Source organism: Mesoplodon mirus (assembly GCF_964341445.2).
Source record: "Mesoplodon mirus genome assembly, chromosome: 2".
Taxonomy (NCBI): domain Eukaryota; kingdom Metazoa; phylum Chordata; class Mammalia; order Artiodactyla; family Ziphiidae; genus Mesoplodon; species Mesoplodon mirus.
In genome coordinates this window covers 124,385,450-124,403,104 of record NC_138977.1, presented here as the reverse complement: position 1 = coordinate 124,403,104, position 17,655 = coordinate 124,385,450, and the positions used below count along the sequence as shown (strand labels likewise).

The 17,655-nt window shown below is 42.4% G+C and overlaps 1 protein-coding gene across 1 annotated transcript in view; it reads left to right on the top strand.

Annotated features, from left to right (window-relative positions):
* Positions 1–17,655, top strand: part of POLN (DNA polymerase nu) — a 186,245-nt gene that overhangs the window by 141,979 nt on the left and 26,611 nt on the right. The gene's annotated exons all lie outside the window — the stretch shown is intronic.

The window sequence follows — 17,655 nt, the reverse complement described above, 5'->3', positions numbered from 1 at the left end:
TTTGTAAGTTTTGTTTTTTTATTTTTTTTTTGCGGTACGCGGACCTCTCACTGCTGTGGCCTCTCCCGTTGCAGAGCACAGGCTCCAGACGCACAGGCTCAGTGGCCATGGCCCACGGACCCAGCCGCTGTGGCATGTGGGATCTTCCCGGACTGGGGCACGAACCCGTGTCCCCTGCATCAGCAGGCAGACTCTCAACCACTGCGCCACCAGGGAAGCCCTAACCTTTCTGTACTTTTATATTTATGGTGCATCTTTTCTAGGCAGTGGTTTTTTTTAAATTTCTTTTATTTATTCATTTATTATTGTCTGTGTTGGGTCTTCATTGCCATGCACAGGCTTTCTCTAGTTGCAACCAGTGGGGGCTACTCTTCGTTGCAGTGTGCGGGCTTCTCATTGCAGTGGCTTCTCTTGTTGCAGAGCATGGGCTCTAGGCACACAGGCTTCAGTAGTTGTGGCACATGGGCTCAGTAGTTGTGGTTCGTGGGCTCTAGAGCATGTGGGATCTTCCTGGAACAGGGCTCAAACCCGTGTCCCCTGCATTGGCAGGTGGATTCTTAATCACTGCACCACGAGGGAAGCCCCTAGGCAGTGTTTCTAACATGTAATCTGTTCTGCCAATCTTTCTTTCTAAATTGGAGTATCTTTCTCATTTACATATAATTGCTGATACATTTAGGTATAAGTTGCTCCTTTTAGTGTTGTTTTCTATTTGTCCTATTTTTTCTATACTTCTTTTTCTCTCTCTTTTTGCCTTTTTTGGGCTTAAGTATTTTTTGTTATTTCATTTCCCCCTCTATTACCTTGTTAGTTATATATTCTTTCACTATTCTTTTAGAAACTATTCTAGAGACTACTACAAGCAACCTTCACTTATAAAAATGTAATATAAAGTCGTACTTTTACCCCTTCTCAGACTATATAATACTTTAACTCCATTTATCTCCCCCTCCTGCCTTTTGTACTATTGTTTTCATTTACTTTTAATTCTGCATATATTTTGAACTACACAAAGCATTACGAGATGGTTTTGTACAGTCAATATTCATTTTAACTTTGCTTATAAGATCCCTTCCATTGCTCTTTATTCCTTCCTGCATATCCGTGCTTCCACATGGAATTGATTTTCTTCTGTCTTAGCATTTCTTTTAGTGCAGGTATTCAATTGACAAATTATCTCAGTTTTTGTTCATCCAAAACATTTTTTATTCTGCCTTTATTTTTGAGGAATATTTGTGCTGGATGTAGAATTCTAGTTTGCCACATTTGAGTGGGTTTTTTTTGTTTTTTTTTAGTATATTTATAATTTCATTCCATTTTTTTCTATTTTCCATTATTTTTGTCAAGAAGTTACTGTTATTCATACTGTTGCTTTTTTGGAGGCAATCAATCATTTATTCTAACTGTTTATTAGATTTTCTCTGTTGTTGGTTTTCAGCAGTCTTTTTTTCTTTACATCTTTATTGGAGTATAATTTCTTAACAATGGTGTGTTAGTTTCTGCTTTATAACAAATTTAATCAGTTATACATATACATATGTTTCCATATCCCCTCCCTTTTGCGTCTTCCTCCCACCCTCCCTATCCCACCCCTCCAGGCGGTCACAAAGCACCGAGCTGATCTTCCTGAGCTATGTGGCTGCTTACCACTAGCTATCTACCTTATGTTTGGAAGTGTATATATGTCCATGCCTCTCTTTCGCTTTGTCACAGCTTACCCTTCCCCCTCCCCATATCCTCAAGTCCATTCTCTAGTAGGTCTGTGTCTTTATTCCTGTTTTACCCCTATGTTCTTCATGACATTTTTTTCCTTAAATTCCATATATATGTGTCAGCATAAAGTATTTGTCTTTCTCTTTCTGACTTATTTCACTCTGTATGACAGACTCTAGATCCATCCACCTCATTACAAATAGCTCAATTTCATTTCTTTTTATGGCTGAGTAATATTCCATTGTATATATGTGCCACATCTTCTTTATCCATTCATCCGATGATGGACACTTAGGTTGTTTCCATCTCTGGGCTATTATAAATAGGGCTGCTATGAACATTTTGGTACATGACTCTTTTTGAATTATGGTTTTCTCAGAGTATATGCCCAGTAGTGGGATTGCTGGGTCATACGATAGTTCTATTTTTAGTTTTTTAAGGAACCTCCATACTGTTCTCCATAGTGGCTGTACCAATTCACATTCCCACCAGCAGTGCAAGAGTGTTCCCTTTTCTCCACACCCTCTCCAGCATTTATTGTTTCTAGATTTCTTGATGATGGCCATTCTGACTGGTGTGAGATGATATCTCATTGTAGTTTTGATTTGCATTTCTCTAATGAGTAAAGATGTTGAGCATCCTTTCATGTGTTTGTTGGCAGTCTGTATATCTTCTGTGGAGAAATGTCTATTTAGGTCTTCTGCCCATTTTTGGATTGGGTTGTTTGTTTTTTTGTTATTGAGCTGCATGAGCTGCTTATAAATTTTGGAGATTAATCCTTTGTCACTTGCTTCATTTGCAAATATTTTCTCCCATTCTAAGGGTTGTCTTTTGGTCTTGTTTATGGTTTCCTTTGCTGTGAAAAAGCTTTGAAGTTTCATTAGGTCCCATGTGTTTATTTTTGTCTTTATTTCCATTTCTCTAGGAGGTGGGTCAAAAAGGACCTTACTGTGATTTATGTCATAGAGTGTTCTGCCTATGTTTTCCTCTAAGAGTTTGATAGTTTCTGGCCTTACATTTAGGTCTTTAATCCATTTTGAGCTTATTTTTGTGTATGGTGTTAGGGAGTGATCTAATCTCATACTTTTACATGTCCCTGTCCAGTTTTCCCAGCACCACTTATTGAAGAGACTGTCCTTTCTCCACTGTACATTCCTGCCTCCTTTATCAAAGATAAGTTGACCATATGTGTGTGGGTTTATCTCTGGGCTTTCTATCCTGATCCACTGATCTATCTTTCTGTTTTTATGCCAGTACCACACTGTCTTGATTACTGTAGCTTTGTAGTATAGTCTGAAGTCAGGGAGCCTGATGCCTCCAGCTCCGTTTTTCGTTCTCAAGATTGGTTTGGCTATTCGGGGTCTTTTGTTTTTCCAAACAAATTTTGAAATTTTTTGTTCTAGTTCTGTGAAAAATGCCAGTGGTAGTTTGATAGGGATTGCATTGAATCTGTAGATTGCTTTGGGTAGTACAATCATTTTCACAATATTGATTCTTCCAATCCAAGAAAATGGTATATCTCTCCATCTATTTGTATCATCTTTAATTTCTTTCATCAGTGTCTTATAATTTTCTGCATACAGGTCTTTTGTCTCCTTAGGTAGGTTTATTCCTAGATATTTTATTCTTTTTGTTGCAATGGTAAATGAGAGTGTTTCCTTGATTTCCCTTTCAGATTTTTCATCACTAGTATATAGGAATGCAAGAGATTTCTGTGCATTAATTTTGTATCCTGCTACTTTACCAAATTCATTGATTAGCTCTAGTAGTTTTCTGGTAGCATCTTTAGGATTCTCTATGTATAGTATCATGTCATCTGCAAACAGTGACAGCTTTACTTCTTCTTTTCCAATTTGGATTCCTTTTATTTCCTTTTCTTCTCTGATTGCTGTGGCTAAAACTTCCAAAACTATGTTGAATAAGAGTGGTGAGAGTGGGCAACCTTGTCTTGTTCCTGATCTTAGTGGAAATGGTTTCAGTTTTTCACCATTGAGGACGATGCTTGCTGTGGGTTTGTCATACATGGCCTTTATTATGTTGAGGAAAGTTCCCTCTATGCCTACTTTCTGCAAGGTTATTATTATAAATGGGTGTTGAATTTTGTCGAAAGCTTTCTCTGCATCTATTGAGATGATCATATGGTTTTTCTCCTTCAATTTGTTAATATGGTGTATCACGTTGATTGATTTGCGTATATTGAAGAATCCTTGCATTCCTGGAATAAACCCCACTTGATCATGGTGTATGATCCTTTTAATGTGCTGTTGGATTCTGTTTGCTAGTATTTTGTTGAGGATTTTTGCATCTATGTTCATCAGTGATATTGGCCTGTAGTTTTCTTTCTTTGTGGCATCCTTGTCTGGTTTTGGTATCAAGGTGATGGTGGCCTCATAGAATGAGTTTGGGAGTGTTCCTCCCTCTGCTATATTTTGGAAGAGTTTGAGGATAGGTGTTAGCTCTTCTCTAAATGTTTGATAGAATTCTCCTGTGAAGCCATTTGGTCCTGGGCTTTTGTTTGTTGGAAGATTTTTTATCACAGTTTCAGTTTCAGTGCTTGTGATTGGTCTGTTCATATTTTCTATTTCTTCCTGATTCAGTCTTGGCAGGTTGTGCATTTCTAAGAATTTGTCCATTTCTTCCAGGTTGTCCATTTTATTGGCATAGAGTTGCTTGTAGTAATCTGTCATGATCTTTTGTATTTCTGCAGTGTCAGTTGTTACTTCTCCTTTTTCATTTCTAATTCTATTGATTTGAGTCTTCTCCCTTTTTTTCTTGATGAGTCTGGCTAATGGTTTATCAATTTTGTTTATCTTCTCAAAGAACCAGCTTTTAGTTTTATTGATCTTTGCTATCGTTTCCTTCATTTCTTTTTCATTTATTTCTGATCTGATTTTTATGATTTCTTTCCTTCTGCTAACTTTGGGGATATTTTGTTCTTCTTTCTCTAATTGCTTTAGGTGCAAGATCAGGTTGTTTATTCGAGATGTTTCCTGTTTCTTAAGGTGGGATTGTATTGCGATAAACTTCCCCCTTAGAACTGCTTTTGCTACATCCCATAGGTTTTGGGTCGTCGTGTCTCCATTGCCATTTGTTTCTAGGTACTTTTTAATTTCCTCTTTGATTTCTTCAGTGATCACTTCGTTATTAAGTAGTGTATTGTTTAGCCTCCATGTGTTTGTATTTTTTACAGCTCTTTTCCTGTAATTGATATCTAGTCTCATAGCATTGTGGTCGGAAAAGATACTTGATACAATTTCAATTTTCTTAAATTTACCAAGGCTTGATTTGTGACCCAAGATATGATCTATCCTGGAGAATGTTCCATGAGCACTTGAGAAAAATGTGTATTCTGTTGTTTTTGGATGGAATGTCCTATAAATATCAATTAAGTCTATCTTGTTTAATGTATCATTTAAAGCTTGTGTTTCCTTATTTATTTTCATTTTGAATGATCTGTCCATTGGTGAAAGTGGGGTGTTAAAGTCCCCTACTATGAGTGTGTTACTGTCAATTTCCCCTTTTATGGCTGTTAGTATTTGCCTTATGTATTGAGGTGCTCCTGTGTTGGGTGCATAAATATTTACAATTGTTATATCTTCTTCTTGGATCGATCCCTTGATCATTATGTAGTGTCCTTCTTTGTCTCTTCTAATAGTCTTTATTTTAAAGTCTATTTTGTCTGATATGAGAATTGCTACTCCAGCTTTCTTTTCATTTCCATTTGCATGGAATATCTTTTTCCATCCCCTTACTTTCAATCTGTATGTGTCTCTAGGTCTGAAGTGGGTCTCTTGTAGACAGCATATATATGGGTCTTGTTTTTGTATCCATTCAGCCAATCTGTGTCTTTTGGTGGGAGCATTTAGTCCATTTACATTTAAGGTAATTATCGATATGTATGTTCCTATTCCCATTTTCTTAATTGTTTTGGGTTCGTTATTGTAGGTCTTTTCCTTCTGTTGTGTTTCTTGCCTAGAGAAGTTCCTTTAGCATTTGTTGTAAAGCTGGTTTGGTGGTGCTGAACTCTCTCAGCTTTTGCTTGTCTGGAAAGGTTTTAATTTCTCCATCAAATCTGAATGAGATCCTTGCTGGGTAGAGTAATCTTGGTTGCAGGTTTTTCTCCTTCATCACTTTAAATATGTCCTGCCAGTGCCTTCTGGCTTGCAGAATTTCTGCTGAAAGGTCAGCTGTTAACCTTATGGGGATTCCCTTGTGTATTATTTGTTGTTTTCCCTTGCTGCTTTTAATATGTTTTCTTTGTATTTAATTTTTGACAGTTTGATTAATATGTGTCTTGGCGTATTTCTCCTTGGATTTATCCTGTATGGGACTCTCTGTGCCTCCTGGACTTGACTGGCCATTTCCTTTCCCATATTAGGGAAGTTTTCAACTATAATCTCTTCAAATATTTTCTCAGTCCCTTTCTTTTTCTCTTCTTCTTCTGGAACCCCTATAATTCGAATGTTGGTGTGTTTAATGTTGTCCCAGAGGTCTCTGAGACTGTCCTCAGTTCTTTTCATTCTTTTTTCTTTCTTCTGCTCTGCAGTAGTTATTTCCACTATTTTATCTTCCACGTCACTTATCCATTCTTCTGCCTCAGTTATTCTGCTATTGATCGCATCTAGAGTATTTTTCATTTCACTTATTGTGTTTTTAATCATTGCTTGATTCATCTTTAGTTCTTCTAGGTCCTTGTTAACTGTTTCTTGCATTTTGTCTATTCTATTTCCAAGATTTTGGATCATCTTTACTATCATTATTCTGAATTCTTTTTCAGGTAGACTGCCTATTTCCTCTTCATTTGTTAGGTCTGGTGGGTTTTTATCTTGCTCCTTCTCCTGCTGTGTGTTTTTCTGTCTTCTCATTTTGCTTATCTTACTGTGTCTGGGGTCTCCTTTTTGCAGGCTGCAGGTTCGTAGTTCCCGTTGTTTTTGGTGTCTGTCCCCAGTGGCTAAGGTTGGTTCAGTGGGTTGTGTAGGCTTCCTGGTGGAGGGGACTAGTGCCTGTGTTCTGGTGGATGAGGCTGGATCTTGTCTTTCTGGTGGGCAGGTCCACGTCTGGTGGTGTGTTTTGGGGTGTCTGTGGACTTTTTATGATTTTAGGCAGCCTCTCTGCTAATGGGTGGCGTTGTGTTCCTGTCTTGCTAGTTGTTTGGCATAGGGTGTCCAGCACTGTAGCTTGCTGGTCGTTGAGTGAAGCTGGGTGCTGGTGTTGAGATGGAGATCTCTGGAAGATTTTCGCCATTTGATATTATGTGGAGCTGGGAGGTCTCTTGTGGACCAGTGTTCTGAAGTTGGCTCTCCCACCTCAGAGGCACAGCACTGACTCCTGGCTCCTCAATTTGGGATGATTCGTTGTCTATTCATGTATTCCACAGATGCAGGGTACATCAAGTTGATTGTGGAGCTTTAATCTGCTGCTTTTGAGGCTGCTGGGAGAGATTTCCCTTTCTCTTCTTTGTTCTCACAGCTCCCGGGTCTCAGCTTTGGATTTGGCCCCACCTCTCCATGTAGGTCGCCGGAGGGCGTCTGTTCTTCGCTCAGACAGGACAGGGTTAAAGGAGCAGCCGCTTTGGGGACTCTGGCTCACTCAGGCCGGGGGGGAGGGAGGGACACGGAGTGCGGGGCGAGCCTGCAGCAGCAGAGGCTGGCGTGACGTTGCACCAGCCCGAGGCCCGCCGTGCGTTCTCCCAGGGAAGCCATCCCTGGATCCCGGGACCCCGGCAGTGACGGGCTGCACAGGCTCCCCGGAAGGGGGGCGTGGACAGTGACCTGCGCTCACACACAGGCCTCTTGGCGGCGGCAGCAGCAGCCCCAGCATCCCACGCCCGTCTCTGGGCTCCACGCTTTCAGCCGCGGCTCGTGCCCGTCTGTGGAGCTCCTTTAAGCAGCGCTCTTAGTCCCCTCTCCTCGCACACCAGGAAACAAAGAGGGAAGAAAATGTCTCTTGCCTCTTTGGCAGCTCCAGAGTTTTCCCGGACTCCCTGCCGGCTAGCTGTGGCACATTAGCCCCCTTCAGGCTGAGTTCTCGCCACCAGCCCCAGTCCTCTCCCTGCGCTCTGACTGAAGCCGGAGCCTCAGCTCCCAGCCCCACCCGCCCCGGCGGGTGAGCAGACAAGCCTCTCGGGCTGGTGAATGCCGGTCGGCACCGATCCTCTGTGCGGGAACCTCTCCGCCCTGCCCTACCCAGGTATGTGGGGAGTTTCGTGACTTTTGGGAGGTCTGAGGTCTTCTGCCAGTGTTCAATAGGTGTCCTGTAGGAGTTGTTCCATGTGTAGCTGTATTTCTGGTGTATCTGTGGGGAGGAAGGTGATCTCCGCGTCTTACTCTTCCGCCATCTTCCCTGGAAGTCTTCTCAGCAGTCTTATATTATGCTTAGATGTGGTTTTCTTTGGATCTGTCTTGCTTGTGGTTTGTACTGTTCCCTTTATCTGTGGTTTTATGTCTTTCATCATCTTTGGAAACTTCTTGGTCATTATCTCTTTAAGTACTGCTTCTCTCTCCTGTCTCCTCTGCTTTTGGGACTGAGGTTACACCTACATTAGAACTTTTCACCATATTCTGTGTGTCTCTTATTCTCTTTTCTGTATTCTCCATCTTTTTTCTCCACACGCCTCAGGCTGGACATTTTATCTAATCTTCTATTACTTTGTCTACCTTCCACCCAATAGCCTTTTCTACAGGCATGACCAATAGGCTGTTAAAGTTAAACCCTATTTGAGTAAACTTTTGAGCTCTTAATTTTATTTACTGTATTTTTCAGTTGTACAACCTGCCATTTAATTACTTTGTGTAGTTTTCAATTCTTTACTTAAATTCTCAGCTCATCATCTAATCTCTAAAACATGTTAATCACAGCCACCCTAATGTCTATAACTGATAACTGCAATATCTATGTCTCCCATAGATCTGTTTCTATTGTTTCTCTCTTGGTTTTTAGTCATTTGATCTTGTTTCCTGGGATGCCAGGTGATTTTGGATCAAATAGTGTGAATGAAAATGAGAGGTTACAGCTATGAATAGTGTTATCTTCCTCAAAAGATGGTATAGTCTTGCTTCTGGCAGACAGTCAGACTGAGGGCAGATTGCCTTAGTCCAATCATGGATTGATCCATTGGGAAGATGAGCTTCAGTCTTTATGAAAGCTAGTAAATTTCAAGATCACATTTTCCCCTAGAGTACCAAGGATCCTTTTTCTTTTTTAAAAAGATTTATTTATTTATTTATTTTTAATTTTTATTTTTGGCTGCGTCAGGTCTTCACTGTGGCACGCGGGATCTTCATTGCGGTGCACGGGCTTCTCTCTAGTTGTGGCATGCGGGTTTTCTTTTCTGTAGTTGCAACATGTAGGCCCTCTAGTTGAGACGCACGAGCTCAGTAATTGAAGCATGTGGGCTTAGTTGTCCCAAGGCCTGTGGGATCTTAGTTCCCTGATCAGGGATCAAACCCTCATCCCCTGCATTGTAAGATGGATTCTTTACCACTGGACCACCAGGGAAGTCCTGAATCCTTTTTTTTGATAAGCCCTGAACCTCAAGTTGTTCTCTAGTCCCATAGACTTCAGGAAGCTAAAATCAGCCTTTCAACTATCACTTCAAAATCAGCAAATTCCTCAAGGGAGAGTGTGGCCCCAAACATCAGGCTTACATTTCTACATGTTCCTTTCTCTGAAGCCATAGCCTTTCAAGTTCTTACTGCCTTGGGCTTTTTTCTTACTGTTCTTTCATGCCTTCAAACAGATGCTTTTTAATATTTTCTCCAGCAATTATAATTGCTCTACATGGAAATTCATCTACAACATGCTAGTCTGCCACTACCAAAAGTAGACAACTCTCCAGATTGTTTAAAAGTTATATATTTAAAACTTGTTCTTATGCTTTTTGCCCTTAAGAATCATACCTATTCATTTCTTAGCTCATTCACTCACTAAATATTTATTGAATATTTTCTGTGTTCCAATCACTGTCTTAGGTGCTAGGGTAAATACTCACGTTCTTTTGTTCGTCTTTTGATTATTTAAAATGATCAATATTTACATCTTCTTTCTAATAAAACACATAATTTAGCATGTCCTTATGTCCCTTTAATATCCCCTTTCCACTCCACTCCTATGTTAACATTGTCTAGAATTTCTGTCTTGCAGTTACAGATTTCTCTGTTTCATTTGATCTGAGCTTTTTTGAGAAAAAGAAAAGCCAACAATGAATCTGCCAAAATATTGTATTCCCCTTACTTCCCAGATCTCTTATAGCAACTCCTGAAGTTGTTTATTTTATTATGGAATACTCCTTCTGAAGTTTTCTCTGAGGAGCTTTGTATGGCAAACTTTCCCACCCATTAGGTGTTTATCAAATTCAGTTTCCTGAAGAAGTTCTTTCTGGAGCCTCTGCCCTGTTCCATCTGGACTGATTGCCCTCTAGGCCTGGCATGTACCGTTAGCCTGTGCTGCTCTTCACCATCCTCCGGGGCCCCTCTGCTCCTCTCCTGTACTGGACTCCCTTTCTTGGGTTACTCCATTGTCTTGGTGGAGCATATCCTTATTTGGCTCCCTCAGAAATGGTACATGGAAGGTTAATTTTTAGAGAACTTACCTGTCTGAAAATGTCTCACATTTGGTTGATAATTTGGCTGGGGATAGAAATCTATGTTGGAGATGGTTTTCTTTCTGATTTCTGAAGGCAGTGTTCCATTATAATATTTTGTGGGGGTTTTTTTTTCTTCATTTGCCAGAAGTTTTTCTTCTTAACAAGTCTTTTCCAAGTTCTATCTCTTGCAAAAAGAGAGGTTACCATGTACAACTCTCTGCTAAATAATGTGTAAGTTTTAATGATATAAATGATTTTCTAGGAAAATATAAATTACCTTCAAGGATCCGAGAAACGGCAGAAAGCCCAAAAGACCAATAACCTTTTCAGAGAAAACAGAAAAAGAAGGAAGAACTGAAGTTCCACAAACATCAAAAGAAAAAAGCATCCAGGCCAAATAGTGCTTTCAAACCTCCAAAGGATGGATGATTCCTGTGGTTTAAGCTGGTCCTCAGGCCCAGAACATGGAACAGGCCCACCCTTCTCTCTATGGCTGGTCAGGGGAGTTGTTTCAGGAAGGCAGGGTGGCCGCCTGTAGGAAAGCGGCTTGGCAGAGTCAAAGGCAAGCCCACAACAGGATCTTCCGGCTCCTTTCTGTCCACTGCATCGCCGCCCAGTTCACAATCGCAACCCTAACAGCAAGTCTGCCTCTGGAAACCAGCCTGTCCCAATTTCTTGTTACTCCTGTTTCCTCCAGTTGCCGGCACAGGAACTGGGTGCTGCTCTCACCCCAGGGACAGAATTCACAGAGAGTGGCTGCCTGCGATTGTGAGGGCTGCACATTCTCTCTTGACAGTGTTTGCCCGGCCCTTTCTAGCTTTGGGATAATCCCCTTTCACCAAGGAAACAAAAGCAATAAGGAGCCCATGTCCCTGAGCTCTCCCATGTCTGCGGCCTCTGGGTGGAGGAGGGGGGCCATGTCTGTGCTGGGTCGACCCTGACCAAAGAGCCTGGCTGGGGGGCGGTGGCAGGGAGCTGGGGGAGCGGGGACACTCCCTCGGTGGTACTGAAGCAATCGGGCTCTTCCGTAGGCTTGGGGGCCACCTGCAGCTGCCGCTGCCCTGGCACACATCTCAGGCCACTGCTCCCAGGAGACAACCAGGTGGGACCTTAAAAGGGGACACCTGGGAGCCCATTCCTTCCAAGCTGGTCTGCTCTCCCTCTACGCCTGGGCTGTTGACCACCTCTGCTGGCCACGCCGTGGGGTGCACACTGGAGGCCTGTCTTAGCAGCCATGATGCAGGCAGTGAGGTGCTTTGGCCTCCTTTTCCCTGTGGGATTCTGACTTACCTGCCCTGGCCCCTGAGGGGCCCCTTGTGAGCTTCTTGTGCTCGCGGGTGCAAAGCCGGCCCCTCTGTACTCCCTGCCCCGTCTCTGCCTGGCACTCGCAGGCCTGACTGCAGTGTCTCCCCTGCTTCTCAGCTGCCCAGGGGCGGCCTCTGGCATAGCTGCAAGGTCAAGCATAGGTTTGACAAAGATTTAGATAGAATTTTACTTACATAACTTTTGTACAGATCTCATTTCATTTTTCTATTTCTCACTAATGAACTGGAATCCAGGCTTGGCCTCATTGAATTGGGGAACCTCTGACCTCTCACACACCCTGGCCTCTGGACCACCCACTGTGACTGCATCCAGCTGTCGTTCATAGGCCATGGCCATGTATGGGGGGCACTTCGTTCCTCACCCCACATCCAAGTCACTGTCTCCACTCAGCTTTGTCTTCCTTTGCCAGATTCCATTCCTGTCCATTCTTAGTCTTGGCCTCTGTCTCTCTTGTACACACACTTCTGTGCTTTTGATTCTTATTCCTTTGTTTTTTGTTTTCAAAACCTGGATCTCATTGTGTAAGCATTTTAAGTATTTTAAGGTTCATATGCTGTGGTAATCTGAATAATGGCCCCCAAAATATATCTGCATCCGAAACCCTGGAACCTGTGAAGGTTGCCTTATATGGAAAAAGATCTTTGCAGCGTGATTAAGTTAATGATCCTGATATGAGAAGATTATCCTGGTTATCGGGGTGGGCTCTAAATGCCGTCACAGAGCCCTTATAAGAGCTGGATGAGAGGGACTTGACACAGAGAAGAGGAGGCCCCGCGACCACAGGAGGGAGTCTGGAGGGATGTGACCAAAGGCTGGAAGAAGCAAGGAATAGATTCTTCCCCTAGAGCATCCAGCAGGAGCAGGACCCTGCCGACTCCTTGATTTTGGCCCAGCGGTACTGATTTCAGACTTCTGACCCCCAGAACTGTGAGGGAATAAATATCCCTTGTTTTAAGCCACCAAATTTGTGGCAATTCATTACAGCAGCCACAGGAAACTAATACATATGCCAACCTCTCAACGATTCTTTCAAGCTCCAGGTTTATGGAATATCTGCTCTGTATCTACTTATTAGTGGCCACTGCAGCAGGTAAATGCAATTAATGAAAAGTTTATACTTTTCTCCTTGTATGCAGTCCCACGAGAATACAGGTGGCTTCATTCCCTGTCATTGTGTCTGAGGACAATATAAGGAGCCAGAGAAACGTGTACTTCACAAAGGCCCCCAAACTCTCCCTAAACCTGGAACTGGTAACGGGAGACACAGTGTGCAGTTCAGTGGGTGAGAACATAGACTAAAAACCAGGATATCAAGACTAATCAGATAAACACTTGAATGGCTGTTTTAGTACCAGACAATTAGATTTCAGGACAAGGACTATTACTAGGGACAGAGAGGGACACTTCATAAAAGGGCCAATTCATCAAGAAAACATAACACTTCTATATAGGGTGCATCTAATAGGACAGATTCAGAATACATGAAGCAAACCTGATAGAGCTGAAGTGAAAAATGCACAAATCCACAAGGCCAGTTGGAGATTTCAACATTACTTTCTTAATAATAACAAGTACAAGGAAGGTCAGAAAGTATATGGAAGACCTGAATAACATTATCAACAATTGCAGAATATACTGCATTTTACATGCACAATAAAGCATTCATCAAGATAGACCGCATGCTTGGCCATAAGATGAGTGTCAATAAATTTAAAAGGACTGAAATCATAGAGACTATGTTCTCTAATACAGTGAAATTAAATATGGAATCAAGAAGAAAAATATGTGCAGAAAATCCCCAAATATTTGGAAATAAAGATGACATTTCTTTTTTTTTTTTTTTTTTTTTTTTTTGCGGTACGCAGGCCTCTCACTGTTGTGGCCTCTCCCGTTGCAGAGCACAGGCTCCGGATGCGCAGGCTCAGCGGCCATGGCTCACGGGCCTAGCCGCTCTGCGGCATGTGGGATCTTCCCGGACCGGGGCATGAACCCGCGTCCCCTGCATCGGCAGGCGGACTCTCAACCACTGCGCCACCAAGGAAGTCCAAGATGACATTTCTAAATAACCCATAGGTCAAAGCAAAAAGTCAGAAGGGAAATTAGAAAATATTTTCAGCTAAATGAAAATGAAAACACATGTCAAAAAATTTGGGAGACAGCTATAGAATCACTTAGAAATTTATGACATTACATGTTTATAATAGAAAATAAGAAAAGTCTAAATAAATTATCAAAGCTTCTAAGCTTCCACCTTAAGAAGCTAGAAAAATAAGAGTAATTTAAATCCTAAGTAAGTAGAAGGAAGCTGGGAGGAGTGGAAACCAACTTAATAGAAACAGAAAAATAGTTGAGAAAATCAAGGATTTTCCCACAGAAGCAGGATTTTCGAAAAGATGAATAAAATTGATAAACCCCTGGAGAGACTGATCAAGAAAAAGAGAGAAAACCCACAAATTACTAATATCAGGAGTAAAAAAGGGTACATCAGGGGACTTCCCTGGCGGTCCAGTGGTTGGGACTCTGTGCTTCCACTGCAGGGGGTGTGGGTTTGATCCCCGGTCGGGGAACTAGGATCCCGCAAGCTGTGCAGCGTGGCCAAAAAATAGTACATCAGCATAATCTTTACAGATACTAAAAGAATAATGGGGAGATGTAATGAGCACGAAGACACACACACACAACAGATACGTTGATTAACTGTGTGGATGACAATGATTCACTGTTCAGTGAGTGGAGGTGGATCATCACAAGGTCTTCGTCCTCATCGTCCTCACGCTGAGTGATGGGCGGGGGGCGGGGAGGGTTATCTTGCTGTCTAGGGTGGCAGAGGCGGTGGGGCTAGAGGCAGGAGAGGCAGGTACACCCAGTGTAACATCATGGAGATACATCGTAATCTCTGCCTGACTTTCCTGCTTTTTCATTTCTCTAAAGATGTTTCTATATGGCACCAATCCTTCTTCCAGCATTTGCTTCAGTTTCATAGAGGGGTTCACATCATGAAAGAAGTCAAAAGCAGTCTGGAGGGCCTCCCTGGTGGCGCAAGTGGTTGGGAGTCCGCCTGCCGATGCGGGGGATACGGGTTCGTGCCCCGGTCTGGGAGGATCCCATGTGCCGCGGAGCGGCTGGGCCCGTGAGCCGTGGCCGCTGGGCCTGCGCGTCCGGAGCCTGTGCTCCGCAACGGGGGAGGCCACAGCGGTGAGAGGCCCGCATACCGCAAAAAGAAAAAAAAAAAAAAAAAAAAAAAAAAGCAGTCTGGAATATGAGAGCCCTTCTGCCAGGTCATCTAACGTCAGTTTGTTCCCGGCGCTGCTTCTTCTATGTCCTCCTCTTTGGCTGGCGCTGGTGGGGAAGCTCTCATCTTCATGGAGTTATCTTGTGTTCACTTCTCTGGTGTGGTGTCTGTCAGCTCTTGAATTTCTCCAAGATCCATATCTTGAAACTCTTCACCCCCCCACCTTTTTTTGCCCGGCTCACAATTTCTTTCATGATTTCCTTGATGGGCTCCATCATAAATCCTGTGAAGTCATACACAACACCTAGTCACAGTTTTTTCCCGCAGGATTTTATTGTTTGGGGCTTGATGGCTTTCACAGCTTTTCTGTAACAATGATGGCATCTTCAGTGGTGTAGCCCTTCCAGGCTGTCATGATGTTGTCTCTATCAAGGTTCCCTTCCATAGCATTGACAATCCTTTCCATAGAACACCATGTATAATGAGCCTCAAAGGTCCTTATGGCCCCTGATCTAGAAGCTAAATAGAGACGTTGTTGTGTCCGGGGGCAAGTAGACCACCTTGACACTTTCGGGGTTGCACCCATGGAGTTCTGGGTGGCCAGGAGGGCATTGCCCAGTATCAAAAGAACTTTAAAGGCAGTCCCTTCTTGGCAAGATACTTCCTAACTTCAGGGACAAAGCATTGATGGAACCAATCCAGAAAAAGGGCTCTCATTGTCCAGGCCTTCTTTTTGTCCAACCAAAAGACTGACAGCTGCTGTTCATCTCCCTTTAAGGCTCGGGGGTCAGCAGCTTGATAGGTGGAGGGCAGTCCTGACCATAAACCTGACTGCACTGGTACAAAACAGGAGTCAGCCCTTCCCTTCCTGCCTTAAATCCTGCTGTTCACTTCTTCCTTACTGGTGAGTGCCCTTTGTGGCACTTTGTTCCAGAATAAGGCACTTTCATCTGCATTACAAACCTGTTCAGGCAGATATCCTTTTTCCCCAGTGATTTTCTTAGCAGCGTCTAGGACCTCGTCTGCTGCCCCTTGGTCAGCAGAAGCTGCTTCTCCTATTGTCTTTATATGTTTAAAGCCAATCCTTTTACTAAAATTATTAAACCATCCTTTGCTGGCATTAAATTCTCCAGCTTTAGATCCTTCACCTTCCTTTTGCTTTAAGTTGTCATGTAATGTCTTCACTTTTTCTCGAATCATATTAGAGTCTATAGCAATCCTGCACCCACATAAAAGGTGCATTTTCAATACAAGATAAAGAGGTATTTTGCAAAAAGTCCAAGGTTTTTGTGCCTGCTGGCATAGCTGCAGCAACTGCTTCACGAATTTCCTTTTCTTTTCTTACAATGGTCCTTACGCTGAATTCATTTATCTTGAAATGGCGGCAACCACAGCTGCAGACCTCGATCTACTCTACATATCACGCAATTCAACGTTTTCTCATAACGTCACGACTTTTCTCAGCTTCTTGGGAGCACTTCCAGCAGCACTAATGGCACTTCGTATGGGCTCCATGGTGTTATTGAAGGTTTACGATATTGCACTAAACATGATGAAAAATGTGTGAGGACCGTGAGAGATCACTTCTTATTGCAATTCCTGATTTACTGGAGAGACAAACTCCTCACATGGAAATGACCAGCGTCACGGGGCATTTTAAGTGGACACTTGAAACACTTGAGTAGTAGCAACACAGTAGCAACAGGAGGAGACTAGGAAATCGTTAACGGCAGCACAGGGTGCACTGCAGTTCATTCATACAGGGATGATTTCATACTGCAGCTTCACGTTTGTCTGTCAATGGCACCGTGTACGTCTGTGTTTGTGTGCTTAAGTTTTGATAAATTTTAACATTTTATAATAGATTTGTGTCCATTTTATGGTAGTAAATGATAAACTAAATTATTATCTACATGTATTTTATGCATTCATGACACACCTAAACTTTTCTTAATATTTTTCAATATTCAGGCTACAAAGTTCATCTCTGAGTTTTTTCAAATTGTTGCAAATCTCCAAAAACATTTTCAATCTATTTATTAAAAAAATATACATATAAGTGGACCCACAGAGTTGAAACCTGTGTTCTTTGAGGATCAACTATACTTTCAGAACAATGTTAAATAGTGGAGGTAGTGGGCATCCTTGCCATGGAGCTTCCTCATGATAAGAAGCTAGCTTTAGGAGTGAGGTGTATTGCTTTGTAAGTTTAAGGAAGTATCCAGCTATTCCTGTTTTCTCAAGAGTTTTTTTTTTTTTTTTCTTTGCGGTACGCGGGCCTCTCATTGTTGTGGCCCCTCCCATTGTGGAGCACAGGCTCCGGACGCGCAGGCTCAGCGGCCATGGCTCACGGGCCCAGCCGCTCCACGGCATGTGGGATCTTCCCGGACCGGGGCACGAACCCGTGTCCCCTGCATCGGCAGGCGGACTCTCAACCACTGCACCACCAGGGAAGCCCTTCTCAAGAATTTTTACTAGGAGTAGGATTGGATTGGATTGGAGTTGGATTTTGTCACGGGGTTTTTTTCAGCAACAATGTAGATGATCATGTAGTTTTCTCCTTAGTCGTATTCATGTGGTGAATTATATTAATGGACTTCCTAACACTGAACCAGCCTTGCTTTCCTGGTATAAACTCTGCTTGGCTGTGAGGTGCTATTTTCTTAATGTGGAGTTGGACTCTGTTTGCAAATATTCTATTTAAGATTAGTACATCAATCAATATTCATAAATTTTATATTTTGAATAAATTTTAAGATTTTTAAAGAAAGTCAATATTCATAGGTAGTATAAGTCTATA